General features: G+C 43.9%; 1 protein-coding gene across 1 annotated transcript in view; it reads right to left on the minus strand.

Annotated features, from left to right (window-relative positions):
* LOC309552880 (extracellular calcium-sensing receptor-like) overlaps window positions 1–12839 on the minus strand; it is a gene marked incomplete at both ends in the record, with an annotated part of 45320 nt that overhangs the window by 2117 nt on the left and 30364 nt on the right. The gene's annotated exons all lie outside the window — the stretch shown is intronic.

The following is a 12839-nucleotide window of genomic DNA, read 5'->3' on the forward strand; positions in this document are numbered from 1 at the left end:
GGTTTGTCCCTGGCCTCTGCCCATTATTGTTACTTGGCTGATTACTGACTTGGCCTGTACAGTGACTTAGCTCCTGTTTTGACATCTATATCTGATCTGTCTACCTGTATAGGATCCTCATAGGTGTGTGTATGTGCGCAGCCTATTGCATTAGAGTGTGCACCCTAAAGCTCAAACACACATGCGTGTTAATGTGTCTATATATATATATTTATATATATATATATATATATATATATATATATATATATATATATATATGTATATATATATATGGCCTGGCACATGTATCTGCCTGCCGGCACAATGAAAGAATTGAGTAAGCACTTCTCTTATGGTAGAACTTGTAAACCCGCTGCTACACAGAGTGCTAATGTGCACTAGGTGATTAGGATGCGCTTGGCACACCCTGTGCGCATGCCTGTGGTGACCCCTGCTTGTCTGACCCTGTCTATGTTTCAGGCCCTACTAGATTTCCAAGCTGCAAACATCTGCCTGTTGTCTACTAATGCCTGTCATGTCTCCATCATTATATTGTCATGTTATTCTTATGAGAGTTTTCACAATGTGTAATTTACTGTGTAACCTACTGTTCATGTTGTACCAGCGCCATCTAGTGGCCATTCACATATTACATATTGGAACAATTTTTGTCCCAGCCCAGCTACCATAGCTTTCACCTATGAACTTTGGTGACATCATCTTCCCTCCATATCTTGTTTTCTACAGGAAATCCAGCTAGAGGAAACACAGCTAGTTGCATCCTCCCTCATCTTAGTTTATGGCGGCATCGCTGGTGTGTATACTCTTATGGATGCTTAACATTATCATCCTGTATCTATGTCTTGTGTAACTTACATCTTGTGCACATTTCTTGTATTTGCATTGCTATGTACAGTAATGTCTTATATGCATTGCCACATGTCAGTATACATTAGTAAGTGTATTCTCTTTTCTGTTCCACAGTTTTACCACTCTAATTTCACGTATTTCCTTGCAATAAAAGTTGAAGTTTGACCTTGCTCCTTTGTAAATGCATTGAAGGAAATCAGGGTTATACTGCCTGTCAATCTATGTACCCTCACACATAGGGAGGACAGAACAGTAAAACAGCGACCTCCTAACAAGCTAGAGACACAGTAAAGCTGCAGATTCTGCACAAGCTGATGCAAGACGCTGTGACCTCTCACAAGCTGCAGTGAAACAGCAACCGAGTACAGGTTGGACCACGTGATACTGAACCCCACACAGTGCAAGTGTGCAAACCTGCTACCATGTCAACAAGCAAGTCTGATCCATTGGAGACAAGGTCCCACACCTCAGCCAGTTCCAGAAGCTCAAAGAGGTCAGTGAGCAGCTCCACTATTGCCATTGCCCGCGCAAAGGCTGAAGCCGCCAAAATGCGAGCAGCATTTGCTGAACAAGAGAGACAATTGAAAATAGAGAAAGCACGCATGGAAGCAGTCCTAGCTGAACAACAGGCAACATTGGAAAAGCTAGAAGTGGAGAAGGAAGCTGCAGCCGCTATCGCAGAAGCAGAAGCTTTAGAAGAAGCAGCAAACTCCACAAGTGATAGACTCAGCAACATGCTTGGGCCTGAACCTGGCCATCCTGATAACATGAAACGCACTACAGACTACATACTGCAGCACTCTAAGTCAGGTGACAGTCTGCATTTAGGACCAGGAGCAGAGTCAACCCCTGCTAAAGAGCAGCAGAATCCTCACACACGGCAAGCAACTTCTGCTGACCATTCTCCTCATGTTAAGCAAGAGAGCAATTTTGCATACCATCATCCCTCAGTGCAACCTGAAGTAGATGGTGACTATTACAGCAACAAGTTGACACCAAAAAGCTATACCAGCCCGCCGGGACCTTTACACCACAACTTATCTCCGGGTCCATCAAGCAGAAATGAAGGTATGTCAGACTTCCTTAAATTCTTTGCCCGACGTGAGCTAATAACCAAGGGGCTCTCCAAGTTTAATGACAGACCTGAAGGCTATAGATCATGGCGATCATCATTCAAGAATACGATCAGAGATCTAGATCTGTCTGCAAGTGAAGAAGTTGATCTTCTAGTCAAGTGGCTAGGAAATGAGTCAGCAGAACATGCAAAGCGGATTAGAGACATTAACATTAACTATCCATTTAGAGGGCTGAACGCCATATGGGAGAGACTTGAAGAGTGTTATGGCTCACCAGAAGTAATAGAGAACACACTATTCCAAAGAATTCAAGATTTTCCCAAAATTCATAACAAAGGTTATCAAAAGCTTAGAGAACTAAACGATCTGCTGATGGAACTCCAAGTTGCCAAGGACGAAGGAGACTTGCAAGGTCTAGCATACTTAGATACGGCGCGTGGTGTCAACCCCATTGTACAAAAACTACCTATTAGTCTACAAGAGAAGTGGATCGCTCAAGGCTCCAAGTACAAACAGCAGTACAATATCCAATTTCCTCCATTTTCATTCTTTGTGGACTTTGTGCACCAACAAGCAAAGACCAGAAATGATCCTAGCTTTGACTTCTCAATGTTTGACACCGCATACCCTAAACTAGGTAAACCTGTCTCACCTCGCAACCTGAAAGGTACACCTGTTGCAGTACACAAAACCAGTGTATCTCTTAAAGACTCCTCAATCAAAACTTACAGTACTACAGAGACTGAGAAGGTCCCAACAAAAGACCTGCACAGAGAGTGCCCTCTACATAAGAAACCACACTCATTGCTGAAATGCAGAGGATTTAGAGGAAAACCTCTCAGGGAACGCAAAACCTTCCTCAAGGAAAACCATATTTGCTACAGGTGTTGCGCATCTACCTCTCATCTCGCAAAAGACTGTACAGAGAACATTAAATGCTCAGAATGTGACAGTGGAGAGCATATTACAGCTTTACACCCTGGGCCACCTCCATGGACTCTCACACCTTCAGACCAGGCTGCAGAGCACGGCGGGGAGGAGAGAGATACAAAACCTCCTGAAGTGACACCCCAGTGCACCCAAGTCTGTGGGGAAGGTCTTAGTAACAAATCATGCTCTAAGATTTGTCTGGTTACAGTGTACCCCATTGGTCACAAAGAGAAAGCCATAAGGTTGTATGCCATCCTTGATGATCAAAGCAATAGATCTCTTGCTAGCTCAGCTTTCTTTGATATCTCCAGTATTAAAGGACATAACTCTTCATACTCACTTAAAACTTGCACAGGTGTGAGTGAAGAAAAAGGCAGAAGAGCTACTGGTTACCAAATCGAATCCGTAAATGGGGAAGCATCCTTGCCTCTGCCTACCCTGATCGAATGTAACCAGATTCCAAACAATAGAGAAGAGATTCCTACACCTGAGGCTGCATCGCATCATTGGCATCTGAAACCCATAGCTCATCTCATTCCTGCACTTGATCCAGAGGCTCAAATAATACTCCTGCTGGGAAGAGACATCATAAGAGTCCACAAGGTGAGAGAACAGATAAACGGTCCTCACAATTCTCCATATGCTCAGAAGCTGGACCTAGGGTGGGTCATTATAGGTGATGTCTGCTTAGGAAATGTCCACAAGCCAACCACTGTAAATTATTTTTACACGCATACATTGGAAAATGGACGTCCATCCCTCTTTCAGCCTTGCCCTAACAAATTCCTTGTAAGAGAGAAGCCTGCAGGTATGCTATATTCGGACTTTACTGAAATCCAGAACCCTTCTTGTGGTGAAGACCTAGACCACTTAGGATGCACAGTGTTCCAGAGGACAAAAGAAGATCACAAGATAGCTCCCTCCTTTGAAGATGAGACCTTTTTAAAAATAATGGAACAAGGAATTTTCAAGGATGAAACAAACACCTGGGTTGCACCACTTCCATTCAAAACTCGGAGACGCTGTCTCCCTAACAACAGGGATCAGGCCTTAAAACGCTTCTGTTCACTTAGACGCAATTTCCAGAAAAGACCAGAGATGATGGAACATTTCTTCTTATTTATGGGCAAGATATTTGAAAACAACCATGCAGAGGTAGCTCCACCTCTGAAAGAAAAAGAAGAATGCTGGTATCTGCCAATCTTCTGTGTTTATCACCCTAAGAAGCCAGATCAAATCCGAGTGGTGTTTGACTCCAGCTCACAATATCAGGGAGTCTCCCTCAACAATGTTCTTTTGACAGGACCAGACCTCAATAACTCTCTTCTAGGTGTCCTCATCAGATTCCGTAAAGAATCCATCGCTATAGTTGCTGACATACAACAAATGTTCTATTGTTTCCAAGTTACAGAGGAGCACAGAAACTTCTTGAGATTCTTCTGGTTCAGAGACAATGACCCCACCAAGGACATCATAGAGTACCGTATGAAGGTACACGTTTTTGGGAACAGCCCATCTCCTGCAGTCGCAATATATGGTCTCAGACTCTCTGCCCGAGAAGGTGAAAAAGACTATGGACAGGATGTTAAGAAGTTTGTTGAAAGGGACTTTTATGTTGATGATGGTCTAAAGTCACTTCCCTCACCAGAAGCTGCAATCAGCCTACTCAAGAGGACTCAGACTATGCTTTCATGTTCAAACCTCAGATTGCATAAGATAGCTTCAAACAGTAAAGTTGTTATGGAAGCTTTTCCTACTCAAGATCACGCCAGCGACTTGAAAGACCTAGACTTGGCTACAGACACAATACCCATGCAGCGCAGCCTGGGACTCAGCTGGGATCTCAAGTCTGACACCTTTACCTTTCAGGTCAACCAAGAGGAAAGGCCCTTCTCACGACGTGGTGTCTTATCCACAATCAACAGTCTATATGACCCACTTGGGTTTGCAGCACCCGTGATCATCCAAGGTAAGACTCTGCTCAGAGAGTTAACCACAGATACATGTGATTGGGATTCTCCACTTTCCTCAGAGAAAGAGGCACTATGGATAACATGGAGAGACTCTTTAAAGTCATTATCTAACCTACACATACCTAGGTCATATACCCACCTCTCTCCAGCAGAGGTTCAGTCTAGGCAACTGTTCATCTTTTGTGATGCTTCAGTAAAAGCAATTGCTGCTGTCGCTTACCTCAAAACAATATTCAATAAAGGTCAAGTTCAAATTGGCTTTGTAATGGGCAAGGCAAAGCTGGCACCATGTCCTGAGCTCACCATACCAAGGTTGGAACTTTGTGCTGCTGTTCTGGCAGTAGAACTAGCAGAGCTTATTGTGTCAGAAATAGACATACAACTTGACAATACAGTGTTTCATACAGACAGCAAAGTAGTGTTGGGCTACATTTACAATGAGACTAGGAGATTCTACGTCTATGTACACAACAGAGTGCAAAGAATTAGGAGGTCAACACAGCCTACCCAGTGGCGCTATGTACCAACTGACCAAAACCCGGCAGATCATGCCACAAGAGCTGTTCCTGCAGCCCACCTCAAAGACTCTACCTGGCTCACAGGGCCAACATTCCTCTACAGACCAGTAGTGGACACTCTTGAGGAAGATACATTTGAGTTGTCAGAGCCGAATTCTGATGCAGAGATTCGTCCTCACGTTTCTGTACTCACCACAACAGTTTCTAACAGACATCTTGGATCTGAACGATTCAACAAGTTTTCCACATGGAAATCGTTAAACAGAGCATTAGCTGGTTTGATCCACATAGCCAGATCTTTTAGAGCCACATCTACAAGATCAGAACATTGTAAAGGTTGGCATTACTGTCATAAAGCCTATACATTGGATGAACTCACACAGTCTAGAGACGCTATCATCCGGTGTATCCAACAAGAAGTTTATGCTCAAGATCTTGAACACTTCCAAAAGCAAAAATGCGTTCCTAAAGACAGTTCCCTTAAGAGACTTGACCCACTTATAGATGATAATGGACTGTTGAGAGTTGGGGGACGTATTTCTAAGGCAAAACTTGAGAGTAAGGAATGTAACCCAATAATACTTCCAAACAGTCATATTGCATTGTTACTTGTGCAACACTACCATGAAAAGACCAAGCACCAGGGACGTTTGTTCACTGAAGGAGCTTTACGGACAGCTGGATTCTGGATAGTGGGAGCAAAAAGACTTGTGAGTAGTCTAATTTTCAAATGTATCACTTGCAAAAGACTACGTGGTATATTTCAGTCACAGAAAATGGCTAATCTTCCTGCCGACCGACTCAGTACAGACCCTCCCTTTACAAATGTTGGTCTTGATGTGTTTGGCCCTTGGTCTGTCACTACACGACACACCAGAGGAGGTCGTGCAAACAGCAAACGCTGGGCAGTCATATTCACCTGCATGAGTATTAGGGCTGTGCATATAGAAGTCATTGAGTCTTTGGACACATCCAGCTTCATAAATGCTCTCAGACGTTTCATTTCTATTCGAGGCCCGGTCAAACAAATCCGCTCTGACAGAGGCACTAATTTTGTGGGAGCCTGTAAGGAACTGCAGATCCCCTCAAACATCGACAGTGACCATGTAGAGAGATATCTTGCTGACCAAGACTGTAAATGGACATTCAATTCCCCACACTCCTCTCACATGGGAGGCTCTTGGGAGCGTATGATTGGTATAGCCCGCAGGATCCTTGATTCTATCTTTCTACAGCTGGGGACTTTGAAGCTTACCCATGAGTCTCTTACAACCTTTATGGCCGAAGTAGTGACGATCATGAATGCCAGACCTTTGACTTAAATATCCAGTGATCCAGAAGATCCTCTTTTACTCACTCCTTCTATTATCCTCACCCAAAAGGTTGGTACGGTTACAGCTCCCCCTGGTGAGTTTAGCACTAAAGATTTGTACAAGTGTCAGTGGAGACGAGTGCAAACTCTAGCGGATGCCTTCTGGGATAAATGGAGAAAACAATACATCCCTACTCTACAGTCCCGGAATAAATGGCAAACCAGTAAACCCAACATGAAGGTTGGTAATGTTGTTCTTGTAAAAGACTCTCAGTCAAAAAGAAATGACTGGCCTTTGGGACTGATAACCAAAGTATTTCCAAGTGAAGATGGAAGAGTCAGGAAGGTGGAAGTGAAAGTCTGCAGGCAAAATGAGCTTAAACTCTTCCAGAGACCTGTTACTGAACTGATTTTGTTACTCTCTCCAGAGAATAGTTAATGTGGTATCCTTGGGATACCAAGCGGGGAGTGTCATGTCTCCATCATTATATTGTCATGTTATTCTTATGAGAGTTTTCACAATGTGTAATTTACTGTGTAACCTACTGTTCATGTTGTACCAGCGCCATCTAGTGGCCATTCACATATTACATATTGGAACAATTTTTGTCCCAGCCCAGCTACCATAGCTTTCACCTATGAACTTTGGTGACATCATCTTCCCTCCATATCTTGTTTTCTACAGGAAATTCAGCTAGAGGAAACACAGCTAGTTGCATCCTCCCTCATCTTAGTTTATGGCGGCATCGCTGGTGTGTATACTCTTATGGATGCTTAACATTATCATCCTGTATCTATGTCTTGTGTAACTTACATCTTGTGCACATTTCTTGTATTTGCATTGCTATGTACAGTAATGTCTTATATGCATTGCCACATGTCAGTATACATTAGTAAGTGTATTCTCTTTTCTGTTCCACAGTTTTACCACTCTAATTTCATGTATTTCCTTGCAATAAAAGTTGAAGTTGGACCTTGCTCCTTTGTCAATGCATTGAAGGAAATCAGGGTTATACTGCCTGTCAATCTATGTACCCTCACACATAGGGAGGACAGAACAGTGCCTGTTATCCATCTGCCTGCTACCCACCTCTGGTTCTCCTATCTGCTGTTGCCAGTGCCAGCCTGCTCCTGCCTACTGTTCTTTGGCTGCTACCTGACATCTCTGCCTGATGTGATTCACTGATGACCATCTGCTGTTTGGCTCAGAGATCCTGTCCAGCCCTGTGACAAAAGGACCATCAGGCACTCGTGAAATTCTGCACTCCTGTGCTACCTGTCTAATTTCTCAGGGGCCCCGAATCAAAGGGGGAAGTATACCTACCAACTTTCTGAGACATCAATGAGGGACACTGTTTAGCACAAAATGTGTAGGCAAATGATATATCCCCTGCCATGCCCCCAGTTACAGGGCCCATGAAGAAATAATAAGTAAAAAATAATTGGTTAAACCCAAAAATTCTTTATTTTTACCATTAGGTTTACTTTATAGTGGATTTTTAAATAATGTGATAATAAAAAGGTTTGCGTGGAAGGTTTAGTGTAGTGTAATACTTTTGGTAGTTAACCACTTTACCACCGGAGGATTTTGCTGTCTTACGTCCAGACCACTTTTTGCGATTTGGCGCTGTGCGACTTTAACTGACAATTGCGCGGTCGTGCGACGCCGTACCCAAACGAAATTTACGTCCTTTTTTTCCCACAAACAGAGCTTTCTTTTGGTGGTATTTGATCACCTGTGCGATTTTTACTTTTTGCGCTATAAACAAAAAAATAGCGTTTATTTTGAAAAAATAACAATATTTTTCACATTTTTTTATATGAAATTCCCCCCAAAAAAATTTAAAAATCAAAATTTTTTTAAATTTTTGGCCAATTTGTTTTCTGCTACCTATGTTTGGTAAAAAAAAATCACAATAAGCATATTTTGATTGGTTTGCGCAAAAGTTATTGCGTTTACTAACTAAGGGAAAGATTTTTGTCATTTTTGGTGTTTTTTTTTTTAACGCGCAACGGCGGCGATCTGCGATTTTTTTTGCGGGACTGCGACATTGCGGCGGACAGATCGGACCCTTGACTGACATTTTTGACACTTTTGGGGTTACCAGTGACATTACTGCAGTAATCAGTGCTATAAATATGCACTGTTACTGTAAAAATGACACTGGCAGGGAAGGGGTTAATTTTATTGGAGAGGGAGGGGTTAATGTACGCCTGGTGCTTACTAACGTGTGTGGTGAGAGGTGACTGAGTGACACAGGGACAGATCGCATGTTCAACTATGCTGAACCATGCTATCTGTCCCTGCCTGTCACTTAGGAGATCCGCCCGCTCTGTTTACACAAGCGAGCGGATCTCCAAACTGGATTCCCCCGACGATCGGGGAAGAGCAGCAGCTCCCCTGGCCCGACTCCCGCTGTGATTGAACACAGCGGGAGCGAGCCTCCGGCGGCGCGCGAGCGCCGCCCACAAGGGGTGGAGTCCAGCGACGTAGGTCTACGTCGCTGGACGATAACGAGCCACATTGCTGCAGTAGCAGCAATGTGACTGGAGGTAAAGTGGTTAAGTATTGTATTTATTATAGAGGCCCACACATCTGTCCAAAATGAGGGACAACTGAGGCTACACGAGGAACAGAGGAATTTGGTTTCCAGTGAGGGACAGTCCCTCTAAATGAGGGACAGTTGTGGGTTATGGGCAAGAGAGGCCTTCTTGACCATGTCAAGTTCTTCTACCAGGTACTTGACAAAGTGAAAGTTGTATCTCCTGTAGTTTGGCAGTGAATTATTCCACAGTACCTGCAGCTACAGAGGTCAGTGAGGATTTGTTTCAAGGCTTATTAACTGGTTATTTAAAATATGGAAATATGAACAGAGATAGGCTGGACAGAGCTGCAGCCACTCTGTCTAAACCTCTATACCAACAGGAAGTGTGGAAGCACTGGCTTTAGAATTATCTGCTACAAATGCTCCCGTAGAGTGCTGTGTACAAAGCTCAGAAACCCATGTGTGGGCAGATGCCTAAAATTCTACTGTGGCCTTCATTTATGGGGTTAATGTTTAGTGACTCAAGGGTTAATGTGCAGTGCTGTGTCTGCCATTTGGCCTGTTGTACTTCCTGTAGCAGGAGCATAAATCCCAACCTTGATTGTCCAGGACCGTCCCGGAAATTGATCCCTGTCCCAGGATCTCGGGCAATCAGGACTGAGCCACAGAATGTCCGCGGCATGTGCGGGATGTCTTGGTTCCCGCAAGCCATGGGCAACACTTTGTATGGCAGTCGGGATTTCTCCAGGGCTGCCTCTGCAGTCACTGTGTGTGTCCGAAACCGAGTACACTGAAGCCGCCCCTCCTCCTGCTGTGTTGTTTTCCTGTACACAGATGGGGGGATGAGGCACATCACTCTGCCTGACTGGGGATCGGGGGAGGACTGGGCCAGGGGGCAGGGGGGCAATTGCCCCCTGGGCTACTCTGATGCTCCATAAAAAGGCTGCAACGCTTCTGCCAAAGACATGCTAGTGAAGAGAAGTAAAATGGGGTTAAGAGTTACTGCAGGAGATGGATCCTAATTCAAGGTGAGTATTTTTAAAACTGAAGTACAACTTTAAGGTTTACATTTTTTTTTTTGTACCTTCTTATGCTCGATTCACATCTATGCATATTGTTTTTGAGCGTTTCTGCATTGCTTTTTGCTGTACTTTCCATGGGGTTTTACTGCATTTTTACTGTGGTTTTACAGCGATTTGCGTTTTGTGGTTTTTTTTTTGCTTTACATTTACTGTATAAAACCGGTTGCTAGGGAGCAGACGGGAAGCCAACTGCTGCATCCTTAACAACCAATGAGTCATCAGCTGTCAGCGGGATTTCCCGCTGATGGCTTAGGCTCCATTCACACCTGAGCGTATCGTTTTCAGGCGTTTTTTGGGGCTTTTTACAGGCGTTTTGTTTGGGCTTTTTACGGGCATTTTTTCTGGCTTTTTTCAGGCATTTTTTTGCAGGGGTTTGTAGGAAGGCATTGACATCTAACAAAAACGCTTGTAATCAGCCAAAAAAGAAGCTCATGTACTTTTTTGAGCTTCAGGTGTTTTTCTTCTGGAGACAAAATGCTCAGATGTAAACAGGGGCCATTGAAATTAATGGGATTTTGCTTGTTGGGAGTTTTGAGACTTCAGAGATGAGCGTTTTACGAGCTGAAATACGCTCAGGTGTGAACAGGGCCTTAATGTAAAAGAAAGATTTTCCAGCTGAATTTGTTATTTTTTTTAAATGGCATGCCCCACCCCCCTCCCCCTTAAATCATACCAGACCCTTTGTTCCGGTATGGATGTTGATGGTAAACCCTCCAACAAAATGGCATGGACTCCCCCCCACCATACCAGACCCTCACCTGAGCATGCAGCCTGGCAGGCCAGAAAAGGGGGGGGCATGTGAGCCCCCCTCCTCCTGCACCAAACCCTACCAGGCCACATTCCCTCAACATGAGGGTTGGTCCCTATGTTTATGGGGACAAGGGCCTTTTCCCAACAACCCTGGGCTGTGGTTTTGGGGGTCTGCAGGGGGCTTGTCAGAATATGGAAGCCTCCTTTAACAATTATTAAAAATGTCTTCTTCCTCCACTTCTTCTTCCGGTCTTCTACTTTCTCTGGTCTTCTTCTTTCTCCAATCTTCTTCATCCTCCAAATTTTCCTCCGGTCTTCTTCTTTTTCCGGTCTTCTTCTTTCTCAGGTCTTCTTCTATCTCCGGTCTTCTTCTTTTTCCGGTCTTCTTCTTTTTCTGGTCTTCTTCTTTCTCAGGTCTTCTTCTATCTCTGGTCTTCTTCTTTTGCTCCGCGGTCGCCGCCGACCCACTGAAAAAAAAAAATAAGCGATCATCTTCCGATACTGCCTCTTGCCTTTCTGTCTTCTTCGATGTCTTACATTTCATAAGGAACCATAATGCCCTGGGTAGTGATGTCACAATGGGGCGGGGTCTCTAGATGACATCACCCGATGGCCACGCCCCATAGTTATATAAGAAATGTTAGACATCGGAGCGGACAGAAAGACGGAAGGTAGCATCAGAGGATGATGCTTTTTTTATTCTCAGTGGGTCAGCGGCAGCAACGGAGGAAAAAGACGACTGGAGAAAGAAGAAGACTGAAGACAGGAGGAAGAAGACATTTTTGATAAAGGACTTGTCAAAAATTGTCTCTTGTTCTTTGTTACACTACACTACTTTTTTTGGGGGTGAATGGGTAGGGGTACAATGTACCCCATACTTATTCACATGGAGGGGCCAGGTCTGGGGGTCCCTTGTTAAAGGGGCTTCCAGATTCCAATAAGCCCCCTGCCCGCAGACCCCCAGAACCACAGCCCAGGGTTGTGGGGAAGAGGCCCTTGTCGCCATCAACATGGGGACCTACCGCATATTGAGGGCATGTGGCCTGGTTTGGTTCAGGAGGGGGGACACTTGCTCATCTGGCATGGATTGTGGGGGGAGGGCACGCCCTTTTTTTATTATTATTATTTTGGTGTGGTGTTTTCCCTCAAAATCCATACCAGACCAAAGGGTCTGGTATGGTTTGGGGGGGAGGCACACTGATTTTTTCTTTAATTTTTTTAGCCGGCAAATCCTTTTTTTTTACATTTAGCTGACAGCGGGAAAATTTTTAAGTGCCCCATCCCTGCTGAGTTTGCGCACAGAAATGAACACATACGCAAGTCACGCCCACATATGTAATCGGTCTTTAAACCACACATGTGAGGTATCCCTGCGATCGTTAGAGCGAGAGCAATAATTCTAGCGCTAGACCTCTTCTGTAACTCTAAACAGGTAACCTGTAGAAAATTTTTAAAGTGTCGCCTATGGAGATTTTTAAGTACCAACATTTGTCGCCATTCCACGAGCGTGCACAATTTTAAAGCATGGCATGTTAGGTATCAATTTACTCGGCGTATCATTGGCTTTCACATTATAGAAAAAAAATTGGGCTAACTTTATTGTTTTCTAACTTTTTATTTAAAAAATTATATTTTTTCCAAACAAAATTGCGTTTGTAAGACTGCTGTGTAAATACGGTGTGACATAAAGTATTGCGATTATCTCAATTTTATTCTCTAGGGTCTCTGCTAAAAAAAATATATATATAATGTTTGGGGGTTCTAAGTAATTTTCTAGGAAGAAATACTGATTTTACCTTG

The sequence above is a fragment of the Pelophylax lessonae genome (genome assembly GCF_965119305.1).
Source record: "Pelophylax lessonae genome assembly, chromosome: 4".
Taxonomy (NCBI): Eukaryota; Metazoa; Chordata; class Amphibia; order Anura; family Ranidae; genus Pelophylax; species Pelophylax lessonae.